This window comes from Equus quagga, chromosome 6 (assembly GCF_021613505.1).
Source record: "Equus quagga isolate Etosha38 chromosome 6, UCLA_HA_Equagga_1.0, whole genome shotgun sequence".
In the NCBI taxonomy this organism is placed as follows: domain Eukaryota; kingdom Metazoa; phylum Chordata; class Mammalia; order Perissodactyla; family Equidae; genus Equus; species Equus quagga.
Genome location: NC_060272.1, coordinates 52,638,963 through 52,653,015, shown reverse-complemented (window position 1 = coordinate 52,653,015; position 14,053 = coordinate 52,638,963).

The following is a 14,053-nucleotide window of genomic DNA, read 5'->3' as shown; positions in this document are numbered from 1 at the left end:
CTTTGCAAATTTCTTGAGGAAGATGATTTCAAGTAGGGAAAACAGTAAATGTAAAAGCCCTTGGAATAACCTTGACATCTTGGAGGGAAATAAAGAAGACCACTGTGGCTGTGCCCATGCGAATAGTGGGAAGAGTAGTAAGGAAATGAAGTTGGAAAAGGAAGTGGGGTCCAGATCTCATAGGGCCTGGAGGCCACGATGAGGAATTTTAAGTGTGATGGGAATATATTGATGCCTTCTGAGTGGGAAAAGCAGATGTTTATTGTAGATGCTGAGTAAAGCATGGGCTCTGGTGGTTTGGGGATGGAGGGAAGAGTGAAAACAGGGAAACTGCATAGGAAGCTGTTGGAGTGGAACACGGGAGGGATGATGACGGCTGTCACTCAGGTGGTAGAGATGGAGAAGATGTGAAGTGGATGACATTCAGGGTGGTTTTTGGGAATAGAGATGTGGGATAAGGCCTGAAATTAAGATGCAATTGCTGTCTTGACATCTTTGAGCTTCACAGGGCCCCAAAGGCCCCTGCTGTTGCCAGATGTGCTCCCAACCGACCAGCAAAGCCTCCCCACCCACTGGCTCCTGTGTCAGTAGGTCCAGCTACTCTACCCAGTCCTCAACCTAACAGGTTTCACTTTTCTGCCAGCTTGTGAAATTATTCAAAGCAGCCAATCAAGTCCTCCCACTGGGACCAGGGGCCACTGCACCCTCTTGTTACTACACAGCCTGTCCCCACTGCCTTTGTTCACTCTGTTCCTCAGTGTAACCCCCTCGTGGCCCTGTGTGTGTGTTGTCCTTCTATCCTGGGCTGTTGAGTGCATATGACTAATAAACTGCTGCCAATCTCCTCTGCCAATGTTGGGTGTCACATGTTTGGTCATCTCTTACTGTTTAAGGCAAGAGATCCCTCCTTCACCAATAAAGTGAACAAGAGGCAATCAGGATAATTGATGTCAGAAACAGGATGGCCCAACCACAATCAAGGGCCTCCAGTCAGCTTTCATAAGGTGCTCTTTGGTAACTAACTGGTTCCTGATGCAGCCAGAAGGCCTGTGCTGTGAGTGATTGGATGGAGACAGAAACTGAAAGCTGTGACTTTACGCAGCTAGAAATCCAAAATATGCTGAGGGAATTTGTGCAGAGATTAAAAAAAGAGGAGAGGGGAGCCTGCACTGCAGGGAAAGTCAGGGCTGTAGCAGAGGATGTTTTCCATCCACTAAGTTCTGGGTTTAGGCCCAGCTATCTTCTGCTGCACCACTCTGCTGCCTATGGCTCTGTCACAGCAGAGAACCTAATTCTCAGGGTTATAAAACAAAAGCAGAAACAAAAAGACATCCACGGCCCCCCCGTGGCACAGCAAAGGAATTAGTTCAAACCTGACTTAAGCCCAGGGTCCTTAGCCATTCAACCATCGCCCAAGGTGAGGCTTCTAACTCTGAGAGAGAGAGGCCAAGGGGGGCCCGTCTGCTGGCTCCTGTCCTGCCAGCTCCTTCGGGCAGGCTGAGCTGGGCTGGGGGATGGGAGACAGCTGGCTGGCCTGGGTCTTCTCAGGCTGAGATGGCTATTGGAGCCACTTCAGGAAGGGGAGAAGTTGGGCTATGTTTTTCTTAAGTTTTTTTTTTCCACTTCTTCAATAAACATTATATATAATATATATGTATATATAAATTATATATATCTAACTGGAATTATATATAAATGTTTAAACGAGTTTATACATGTATAAATCACTGTAACCTTAATGCTGTGGTTCCATGCACTTAGCCCCCAGACCCAATACCCAATATTATTGAAATTACTGACTCCATTGCGTCAGCGATCAGTAAATATTTGCTATTATAGATTTGGTTAATGTGTTCTGTTTAGGGCCTATTTGAGCAGCCTCTGAGCTGCAGTTTGCCTTCATCTCAGAAGGAACATTTCCGCCTTCTGAGGCTCCCCGTGGGGTACTTCAGCAGCCTCGCCCTCGCACACAGTCTTTGCAAGGAAGCTCTCAACTGCATCCACCTTTCTCAGGAGCATATGTATGACATTATACTGATGACATTCGCCCCTGAAGACTCTCATTTGGCACGCTCATTAAGACATACAAACACAAAATAACTTACAAAACAGGGATAGGTGATAGCCCCCCATAGAGTGTAAGGCCCTGTCACTTTGGTTACATTTTTGAAAATTATTTGGTAAAACAGGAGTTGTTCCGTTTCTGAGACTATCAAGAAAGAGCTATTGACCTTTTTAGCACCCAGATGTTAATGCGAGTCCTGCATCTTTCAGTCATTCTGGGGCTCTGAAGGCAACATAGTTCATGTTTAAAAATTTTACTTAACCCATTTATGCTCTTGCTAATCAGCCCACCTTGAATGCAGTCCTGTCCAACAAAAGCCTCTAGAATCTGTCCAAATTGAAATCAACAGGAATTCCCATTAGTGCTCATAGAGAGTCCCTCACTGTAGAGGGTTGTTTTAGCAACCTCTCTCATGGAGTCTCTGGATTGCCTGTGATGGCCATAAGTTGCCTGGGGGCTTCTGATGCAAGAAACTGTGCCTCCTCAGCCCTGCACTATATATCATCAGAGTGGAAACTGCTGGCCACTTATTAGGCTCTCTTAGAAACAGATGGTCTAATAGACCCTGAGCCTATGGCCCTCTATACCAGCTGCCCACTACGCCTTGAGCACCCCGCAAACTTGGCACAGCTACTGAGGGCTTCTTGCTGCAGGATGGAGCCAAACATGGGCCTTTTGGCACATTCCACTTGTAGGGGGAAGTAGCCTCCCCTGTCCTCAATCCCTCGACATATATCATGGTGCTAGAGGAGAACACCAGTTTCCCAGACTCTTGCCTACCTGGGGAGCCCCTTGGGATTAATGGACTTAATAGTCATGGGATTTTATGAATTTTACAGATAAAGTCACCACCATCATATGTGATGGAGTTCAGTGGAATGTTGCTGTTTTCCATCTCTTAGCCATGATGTCCTTGATAAAAGATGAAATCCAAGGTCAGCACAACTGACCAAATGTCAGGCAGTCGTCTTAGCACTGGATGCCCTAGCCAACAAATTACCCCATTTGCACCTTTCTCAATCTCTTGGGCCAGTGCCTAAGTGTTGCCCCATTTGGGGTAAAGAATTCTGGGAATCTCTTGCCTCATAGACACCCAAAATATAAATCAAGGTAATAGATGTCTCTACATATCCTAAAGCCACAACACAAGCCTTCATTAGAACACTCCTTACCTTCTTTGGAGTAGTTCCAGACATTACTGATAGTGATTATGGCATCAGTTTCACTTCTCAGGATACATAATGCTAGGCTCTTGGAGAAGGCGTTCAATGGAACATCCTCTTCCCCTATAGATCCGGGCAGCTGGTTTAATGGATAGGCCTTAGGGGCTCCTCAAAGAACTCCTACTTAAGTTATAAAGTGGCAAGTGAACCCCCCGTCCTATTGGATGTCACTTTTGTCACAGGAATTTGTTCATCTAAATTCATACCCTCTAAGAACATGTACCCTCTACACTCATGCCACACAGGTCCCTAAGTTGCCTTTATTGGCCGCAGAGGAGGATATCTCTCAAGTTCATGTTTTTTGACAACCACCCCACCATGTGGGCCTCTCTCATTTGGTTAAGTGCCTATGACACTTCCTAGGGAGGTACTTCTCTTACTCCCTGAAAATCTCAGTCATCACCAAGGTTTAAACTGATATCAAGATATCAAACAGTTGATTGTGGTATAAAGACTGAAATTAAGATGGAATAGCAATGCTGTCTTGACATCTTTGAGCTTCACAGGGTCTCAAAGCCCTAATCATGAGTTCCCCTGCCCTTGCCAGGTATGCCCTCCACCCAGGTAGTTCCCACATTACTTCGACCAGCTATACTTCACCAGGTCCTCAACCTAATGGATTTCACTTCTCTGTCAATCTTCAAAATTATTCAAATAAGCAGTCACATCCTTCCACTGGAACCAGAGGTCACCCCCAACTCATACTACTGCAAAGTCTGTCTCCCACAGCCTTTGCTCGTTCACTTTCTTCCTGAGTGCAACCCTTATGTGGCCTTACCTGGTATATGCTGTCCTTCTACCCTGAGCTGTTGAGTACATCTGACTAATAAACCTCTGCCAATCTCATCTGTCCAGTGTCATGTGTTTGATCATCTCATATTATCTAGGGAGGGGAGTCCCTTATTCACCAACAGGATGACTAAGAGGTGATCAGAATAAGAACCAACAGCATTTGCTGATGGATAGGAGATGTCATGGAAGGGGAGGATCAAGGGTTTTATCCAGATTTTTTACTTGAAAAACTGAGTAAATGCTGATGTTGTTTATTGAGAAAGGGAAAGATAAGAGAAAAATAGTTTTGGAGGAGGAAATTAAGAAGAGCATTTAGAGAGATAAAAGCCTATATTGTCAAACCAGATGGAAAGCAACAAAATGATTTTGAGAAACGATTAGGGACAAATCACTTCCAGTCGGGAGAATAAAGACAGGCTCATGTGAAGGGAGGTATGAACTGAGCCTTGTTGAAAAGATTCCCATAGCTAGTGGTGTTGAGAGTATACATTCAAGCAGAAGAAAATGGCAAACCAAGGCATAAAGGTAGAGAAGCTCAGAAGGACAAGCGAGTCGGCTTAGCTGATTGAAAATAAGAGCCAAGGCTGTAGACATGCTGGGCCCTTCCTTATCAAAGAACTTAGATACTAACTAGGTCCATGTTGAGATTTTAAATCTTATTGGAAAGGCATTAGAATGCGTTGCCAGCAGTGATGAAGGTTGTGCATTCAGAAAATTGCTCTTCTACCTGTGTAATGTCCAGATTGGAAGGGGGCATGGTGGAAGTTATGAGAACAGGTAGCAATTGTTGTGATTGTCTGTGGTCAGAAATATGAGGGTCTTCCCTGAAATGCAATCAGGAATGGATGAGAGAGACATTGCAGGAAGGGAATAGACATAAAAATCATTTGAATGGGTCTTGGTGGGTGAAGGAGAAAGAAAAGTTATAGTTCAAGGTGTTCATGTCTGGGACAACTAGGAGATTGTATAGTCACCAGCAAATATGAAGACCCCAGGAGGAGAAATAGGTCTGAGTCAAAGAGGATGATTTTAATTTCAGCATGTTGAGTTTGAGATGTGGCTGGGACTTTTATATTGAGGTAGTTGGAAATATGGGTGACCTCTTTGGAAAGGAGTCGGTGTTCCAGTTATCAGCTTAGATAGAGAAGCTGCAGCAGTGGTTGAGGTGACCCTGGAGAAAGCTCTCCTGACCTCATTTCCTCCCACTTCCTCTAACTCACTCCACTCTGGTCACACCGGCTCCCTGCTGGTCTGGGAACTCATTAAGCAACCTCACACCAGGGCCTTTCCAATTGCTCTTCTCACTGCTTAGATCTCCCTCCCTCCAGAATCTGCATGGCTCACTACCTCTCTCACTTTATTCAGATCTCTGCTTAAATGTGTCCTCATCCAAGAGGCATTTGCTGATCATTGTATAGAATAGCACTCTTTCTTCTTCCCTCTGTCATTCTCTCTCCCCATATTCTGCTTTGTTTTTCTTAACAGCACCAATGAATATCACATGTTTATATTTTGTATGTCCTTACCCTCACTAGAATGTAAGCTCGGTGAGACTGAGGACTTTGTTTTAGTTAGTGCTCTATCCATGTGTCTGGTACACAGTGTGCATAGTGTTGCTATGGATTAGAAGGCAGAGAGGAAGAAGGAAGAGATAGAGAAGGAAGCTGGTGGGAATGAGATCAGAGGCACGGGCAAGAACACCTTGTTTATATTCTGTAATGGATATCTTGTTTATCTGTTCATCCTTTTTCTGTTGTGGCATCCGGATTTTCCCCTGGGTGACCACCCTGTCCACTGTCAACCCATGGTTCAGGTGGCCCTGAGTCTGCTCCCCACTCTGTGTGGCATGTGATTCAGGCCTGGCTAGTCAAAGCATCAAGTTCAAGATGAATGGCACAGAGATACACACCTGATCCACTTCCATCCACAGACAGCAGGCTGAAGGCAGCATGGAATAGTAATTAGGACTCCAGACTCTGGGTCCTGACTATTGGGTCCACACGCTCCCTCCATCACTAACTTGGGTAAATTACCTCACTTCTCTGTGTCTCAGTGTCATACAGGATTGTTCTGCAGACCCAATGAGTTAACACAAGGAAAGCTATTAGGTCAGAGTCTGGCACAGAGAAGAGCTCTGTAACTTCTTATCATCTGGTGAGGAGAGAAAAGGGTTCCTTTCTGTTGAATCTGAAGCCAAGATGCCATAATCTTGGAGTTGCTGAGGGCCATCTTGTCACCATGTGGAACCTGAGAGTAAAACTGAACTGAAAGATGGAGAGATATTGACTCTTGATACCTCTGATTTGCTTTAAGTAAATTTGAGTAAGCTTATCAGTCGGTTGTAATGAAAGATTCATAATCAGTACAACTTCTAGGAATGTTTCCCTTCAGTTTGATGTGTACCCCTCGCTTCCTTGCTTTAGGTGAATGTGTGACTTGTCTATATCTCACAACTCCTGAAAGCACCAACCAAGCAACCTAGCTCATTTTTTTTTTTTTTTTTGTAATTGTTTTTGTTTTCCCTGCACTCCTGTTTGCTCCCCTACTCTGGTGCGCTGGGCTGGAGAGACCTCAGAGCTCCATTCTGTGCTCGTCCTCAAAGCAAGGCCAGCCCTTCATGGTTTTTTCTCCTGGGCCTCACTCTCGTCCTTTTCCAGTTTGTTGCTTTTTATACAGAAAACACACACCTCCATCCACATTATTGTTCCATCTCTTCACTTCACTGTCAAATGCTGCTGCAGAATGGGAAAGAAGAGAAGACGGGAGAGGAGGAAACAGATATGTGCCAAGCATGTCTGCAGCAGCTCCTCGCCCTCTCCAAATCCAGGGTTACGACCCCTCCACTCGCTTCTTCCTCCCAAGACTCTCCTCTCTGTAGCCCCATCTCAGTCCTCTGATACCCCTGGGCAGAGAGAATTACTGGGGGCTACTTAGCTTTAATCGTTGGCATTTCTCCCGTAATTGTATCCACTCAGTTCCTAGCACAAGGTTTGAAGCTTGCAGGTGCTCAGTGCCTTCTTCTCATATGGACCAGCTCTTCCTCCTCTGAGACTGGAGGCAAAGAGGAGGAATTAAATACACGCACAGAACCGTTTTGAGCTGTATAAGAAGGAATCATTTCAATAAAGGGAGAGGCAAGACTCTTCTTTGAGGGTGAAAGAGAGGTTGGGAAATGAGAAGAGGATGTGGAACACTTGGGATGGGACATGGGGAAGAATTTCAACCAGAGATCATGAAAGGATTGACCATTCCTGCGGCAGGTAGGACTGCCATTCCTGTGGGTGGTGTCTCCCTCCTCAAGCTGGCCCCACTGACCTCACCAGCCTCTTGACAGTCTACCCTTCCCTCACTCTCCTTGTCTAGCCACACTGGGTTTCTCTGGGTCCTCAGATACATCAAGCTCTCTTTGACCTCCGGGCCTTCACAGATGCTTCCTCTGTGCCCAGCAAACTCTTATATCAGGTCCCAGCTTTGGTGTCATTTTTGCTAGGAGATTTCACTCACCTTAGGCCCTGGTTAGCAACTCTTGCCATTTGTACCTATAGCTCCCTAAACTTTCACATCACAATGAACATCACACTTGATCTTTATTATTTATGTAATTGTCTTTCTCCACTGCTAGACTGTGGGCCCCAGAAGGACAAGGATGCTGTTTCTTCTACATTAATTACTGCTGTGGCCCAAGGACCTAGCATATTTCCTGGCCATATTAGGCACTCAATAAGTGTTTGTTGAATGATAAATTCTGGTGTAATTTTAAAATATTCTTAAGGCAAAAGATAATAATCATAGATCTTTTCTTTTGCAATGAATCATACCTGCTTAAGCTGTTGCCTTCTTTCTACCATGTCACATAAGGCTAGGTGAGGGGATCAAGCCCTTTTATATATTTATGCATAGCACATTATGCTATGCATAAATACAGATACTTGCCTTGTGAAATAGAAAATGGGGATAGAAAATCCACTTAACTCAAACATGATATTTTTCTCTAATATAAAAGGATTTTTTTTCCTCCAAAATTACTTCAACCCCTGGCTTCACATTAGGTGCAGCTGTGTAGATGGAGCCAGCCACTCTTCTATTGTGCCTGTATAGATCTGGTGACCCAGAGGCAGCGGCTTCTATAACCCATTACCTATCTTCTGAGCTATCTAGTCTCTGGAACTCACTTTCTGTTATAGTAGACCCTCTGTGTTCTCTCTCTGACCTCTGCAATCTTACTGGGAAGAGGAGAAGGGGCAGAACTGAAAGTCTGTGTAAGTGGAGGGAAGAGAGGGACAGAGGCATTCTCCAAATAGAAGAGAGATCCTTTACTGTGACAAGTTGCACTGCGTAAAAGTGATTCATGTGTGCATGATAGCTTTCTTTCTTAGTCTCCTTCTGACACTTGAGAGTTTGCTTCATCATAGCTACTCATCTACCTTAGCCAAGAAATTACAAATGAAGCAGAGAGAAAACAGCGAGCGAGTGCGTTTCTGAGCTTGACAAGCAAAGTAAAGTTAAAACAACAGTGACTGGTGCTTGTTTTCAAAGCTGACGTTTGATGTTTATGGTGCTTTAGTTAATGAGATGTTTGAGCAGAGAAACAATGGTGTTCAAGTTAAGTTCAACTAAAGACTCAAAATACCTTTATACCTTTTGTTTCTATCTTGTCTTCCAGGAACAGACTAAGAGAAATCTGTTTTTAGTGGCAGTGTCTATGACAACAAACTCATTTCATTTTCTCACTTTCAGGCACAATGATAGACAACACGGAGGAGCTTTTGATATCTTTTCTGCATGCATAATTAAGCAGCTGGAGACTGCCTCCCACTCCCAAAATGATTTGAACCCGTACCAAGTTATCCTGGGATTTAAGGGCAAGGCTGTGGGTGGGGACTGAACACAGTTAATAACCAGAGACTCGGGCATCGTCACTAAGGAAGAATCATGTTGTCTTAATCTTGGATAATCAATTATCCTCCTTCATAAGGTGTAACTCTAGTCTTTGATGAGCGAAGCTATGGATTCAGGAGGATGAATTCCAAGAGAAGCAAGAGAGAGTGAGGCTCTAAATGCATAAATATGTTTTAGTACTCATCATATGCAGGGCATGGCCTGAGGCACCGGGAGGGAAGCAAAAGCATGAAAAAGGCAATTTCTGTTCTCCTTGCAGGCTTACACAGATAGCGTGGGTACCTGTGTAACTATAACTCAAGGCAGCGTCGTGGCTTTATTGATTGGCTTAAAGTCAATCTCAGTCTATGGACACCCAAACTCAGCAGAAGAATCTCAGGGGAAACCAATTTAGGGAAAAACCCATCTGGCAAGTCTTTGCCTGTTAGTGTTCAAGGCACGAGAGGTCAACTATTTCATAGCCCAAGAGCCTAAGTGTTTTCAGTGACACGCTGGTTATCATATAGCAGATTGTGTAGGTGACTTTTTTTTCCCCCTAACAAATTTGATTAATTAAAGTATTTTAGGATTCTAAGCTTCTTTTGCATGTTTTTGTTCTGAATTAATGATTTGGAAGATCCTAAATAATGGGATATTTTCCAGTACTTCCACCCATTGGTCTGTGTTGACTTTATCTCTTACCGCAATGACTTCTAAACTTGCATGGTCATTAGAACTGGGTGGATAGCTTTATAGCAATACAGATTTACCAACCCAGCCCGGGGCTACCCAGTTAGAATCTCTCAGACTTAAGCCCAGGTATATATATTTTTATAAAGCCTCTCAGATAATTCTGATAATTATCTTGTTGAAAGACTGTATTATACTATGTTACAGAGTCTCTTGAGCAGTATTTTAAAAAATGGGAATGCATTGAGATGAATGCTCCTTTTGATGTGGGTTAGATAGCCTTGGGTTTGAAGAGTAGATTCACTGCATTTCATCTGCAACATGACTTCAGGCAATTTTCTTGTAGCCTCATCTGTAAGATGGAGTTAATACTACTGCCTAACGAATAGGATTGCCGTGGAGATCACTGTTAGAAACAAACGCAGCACAATCACATCAGGGAATATGGTACTTAATAAAAGTTAGCTATTATCAATAGTGTTTGAATGCTTATATTCATGTTAAATATGTGTTAGTGAATATTCTAAATGTTTTTATTAAAAGTCAATCTCATAAATCTGGACTATTCAGAATTTTCTGTAATTTTTAAGGATAGGCATTATGTCATTCTTTATCATTTTTCCTTTTGTTGGCATTTGGGACAGTGCATGGCACATATTGACTGCTCAATAAAACAATCAGGTTGATCTGTTCAAAATCTCCACATCTCCACAAATATTCCTGACTATGTGAATACATATTGGGCAGAGATGAAAGTTAAAACATCTCAGAGGTTTGTTCACATCCTTCACGTATGGCCTCTGAAGGATACGTGGGTATACATCCAGTATACCCACTTGGCATTTCTGATTTTGTAAGGTGAGAACACTGGCCAACAGTAATCAGCTAGGAAAGTAAGGAAGCAGAACGCTATGATATTAGAGAAGTAATGAAGAGACAAACACTTAGGGAGCATTTGTTTCAGTGCAAGGTCACTGTTCATTAATACTCATACAGATAGCTTATTAACCACCCAGAAAATTCACTTCAAGTTTTCAAGCTACATAATACTCAAAATCATCACCTGAATATAGATTAGGAGATGCAGGCGTGCAGCACAGAGAGCTAAAGCAGTGCTGTAAACCATAAGCTTCATTGACTCTAAAAGTGGAGATTATCCCATGTACGACTTATCCCACCCTTTGCACCCCGCCACAAACCCCGGTACATGATACGTCTCTTTTCAGTCAATTTTTGAAAGCTTTTAAGAGGGATTCAGCACTCTGAAAGACAGCACTCTATACCAGAGGATGCAGGATGAAGAACATCACCCAATGCAATGGAAACTTTGCCCTGGGTACCCACTGAACAGTGATGGTGCGTGTTGGCCAGCCTTGCAGGTCTGCTCCTTTAGGCATCTTTTGATCCCCTATTGAGCTTAGTGTGGCATGTCCTTGCACATTGTAGCATTATATTGAATGAATGAATGAAATCATTCATTCCAGTGTGATATTTTTTTAATTTAAGCTACCTGCTTCTCATGCCAGGTTCATTATCTAATGGGGTGGGGTGGGGGTAGAAATTTACTCATTACAGTTCAGATGTGCAAGATAAAAATAGTAACTGTCTTATAATCAACCTTGCCTTACCTAGAAGCCCCTTTCCTAATGATGGCCACAGAAACTTCAGTTTGCCAGGTACATGGAGGTCAGTATCTGCTGGCACAAAAGAGGATTTATATTGTGGTAAACACTTAGTCCAAAGTTCAAGCTTCCTGTCTGTTTCTCTCAACACAGAGGGCCTCTCTTGCCTCTGTTCTTCGCAAGATGCCATATGGATACAAGCAGATGCTTAAGTGTCCACATGCGAGCAGGGCAGGGACCTTTGTTTTACTTACCGTCCTCTGGGATTTTGTCTGCATTCTCTGAAATGTGTCATTCCATCAGGTCACTAAGCAAGTAAATGGGTGTCCCCCGATGTGTGGCTGGTCCTGTCTTGTGCTTTGGGTGTTATGCTGGCAGCCACTGCTCAAGTCAGGGGTGGTCATGTCTGGTCGTGAGTTTCCACACCGTGGGCTCGGTCCTGACCCAGGCCTCTACTAGTCTATCACTTCGCTCAGCACTCATATATGCCCCACTGGACCATATGGGGGCTTCTGGATCCTGGACTGTGGAAAATCAGGAGTATTAGCTTCATCCATTCTCCTAGACAGCTCCCCCAACAAATTCCACTTCTACTCCCATCTCCCATCTACTCTGGCACCATGAGCAGTTCAGGGCTTCTCTAAGAGGCTTGCAAATTTCCAGAGAAGTGAGGAGCAGCGCTTGTAAAGGGTGTCTCCACTGCACCTCCATAGAAGTTCAACTCTGCTGTTAGGGATGGTGGAAATTTAAAGATCTTCCTGAGTCTTCTCTCCTTTCTTGTTTTTTTCTTCTTTCTTTTCTCTCTCTTCCTCTTTCTCCCCTTCTCTCTTCCCCAACTCAGCTCTTTCTCATGACTCTTGATGCACTCTCTACTTCCTTTCAGCCTGACAAGAGTCACTCCTACATCCTATCTTCCTTCTTCCCTCAGAGGTCTTCATCTTTCCTGCCTCTGGCTGCTGGAATGGTGAAAGGGCGGTGTGGAGAATCTGGATTACTGTATTGGTTTGCCAGGGCTGCCATAACAAAGTACCACAAACTACGTGGCTTAAACAACTGAAATTTATCTCATAGTTCTAGAGGCTAGAAGTCTACAATCAGGGCTGGTCCCTTTTGAAAGTTGTGTGGGAAAATCTGTTCCAGGCCTCTCTCCTTGGCTTGTAGAGGTTGTCTTCTCCCTATCTCTTCACAGCATCTTCCCTCTGTACATGTCTGTGTCCAAATTCCCTTTTCTTATAAAGACTCCAGTCATGTTGGATAGGGCCCACCCTAGTGACCTCTTTTTAACTTGATTACCTCTATACCGACCCTATCTCCAAATAAAGTCACATTCTGAGGTACTAGGGGTTAGGATATCAACACATGAATTTTGTGGTGAGGACACCATTAAACCCAAAATAATTACCAAAGAGAGAAAATACGTTGGTAAGCATTTCAAAATATTCCCTTTATCCCACTGCATTATATCTCCGTGCTAGGATGGAGTGAGCAGGCTGTCAGTACTTTGTGGATGACAGTCTTTGATAGCTTTAAATGAAATTGGAAACTGCCTTATCATTTTCTTACACTGTCACTAAGAAGACGTTTTAAGGTAATAACGCTATTAGCGAAGGTTTGTTCTGGAGTCTAACTGGACATGGCAGATCATGGATCATATGAGGTTCCTGAGATTTCAGAGGGTGAGAAAAGGGAGCCAAGAGATGAAGCTGATGCTACATCTTTTCCCAGGAAGTGCTTGGCATCACAGGAAACCCTGGTCATCTTGGTATGAGACTAGATATATTAAGGAGACAGTTTTGACAGCATTCGTAGGTCCAATTAAATATCAAAGCTGAGAGAGAAGGGATAGTCAGTGATGGTTCTTACAATTTTGATTTGAGTTATCAGAATGAAGCAGGAGTGGTGGCGGAGGAAGGGGAGTTGATTAAGCCATTTTTGGGGTGTATTGGATTGGAAATGCCTGAGGGACATTCAAGAAAAGATGTCCTGTAGGATAATCCATGGCTCTGTGCTTTATACATAGCACGTTTAGTGCTCAACCAACAATGAAAGGAAGCTTATGATCCCCATGTTACAGATGAGGAACTGAAATTCATGGGGTCTAACTAGCTTATTCAAGGTCACTGTGAGACCTATTTGATTACAAACCCAAGGATCCACAGCAGTTCCAGTTACTTTCTAACAGATCCAAGACAAAAGCAGCCCGGGGACCACCGCTCTTCACTCTGGACACACATTCTCTGCTTTGGCTTGCTTCCTCCCAGATCTGGAAACTCTACACATCACGCCCTTAACATGAACTCTGACAGCGTTAATGATTGAAGTAACCTGGGAGCCTGGAATTGCTACTTGTTAGTAACATGTTAGGAAATGCACTTACCATTTAATACAATCTTAACTATATTCTAAATGGTTGCAATATCAAGGTTGGAATTCACCAGAATCTTGGAGAAGAACGCTCTACTCCAAGGGTTTATAATTCGGCTGGGTCTCCTAAATTTCTTTTAAAGTTAAAAAATTTGTAAATATTTTCTCCTTGGGAGATAATCTACTTTGTATCACAAGTTATAGAAAGGTAAAGAGAAACCTAGTGGCTTCTACCTCAAACACAGTTTCAAGCTCAAACAAAAAATTTTGTGGGCCATTAGTTCCTAGTGGCAATTAGTGCCTTAGCTATTTTTCGTAAGTGTATAAATATACTAAACTGGCAAGATACTGAGATTTAAACAACAGCATGGTTATCTCTAGTCTGCATGCAGAAGAGCTGTCTATAATGAAAGACCTGA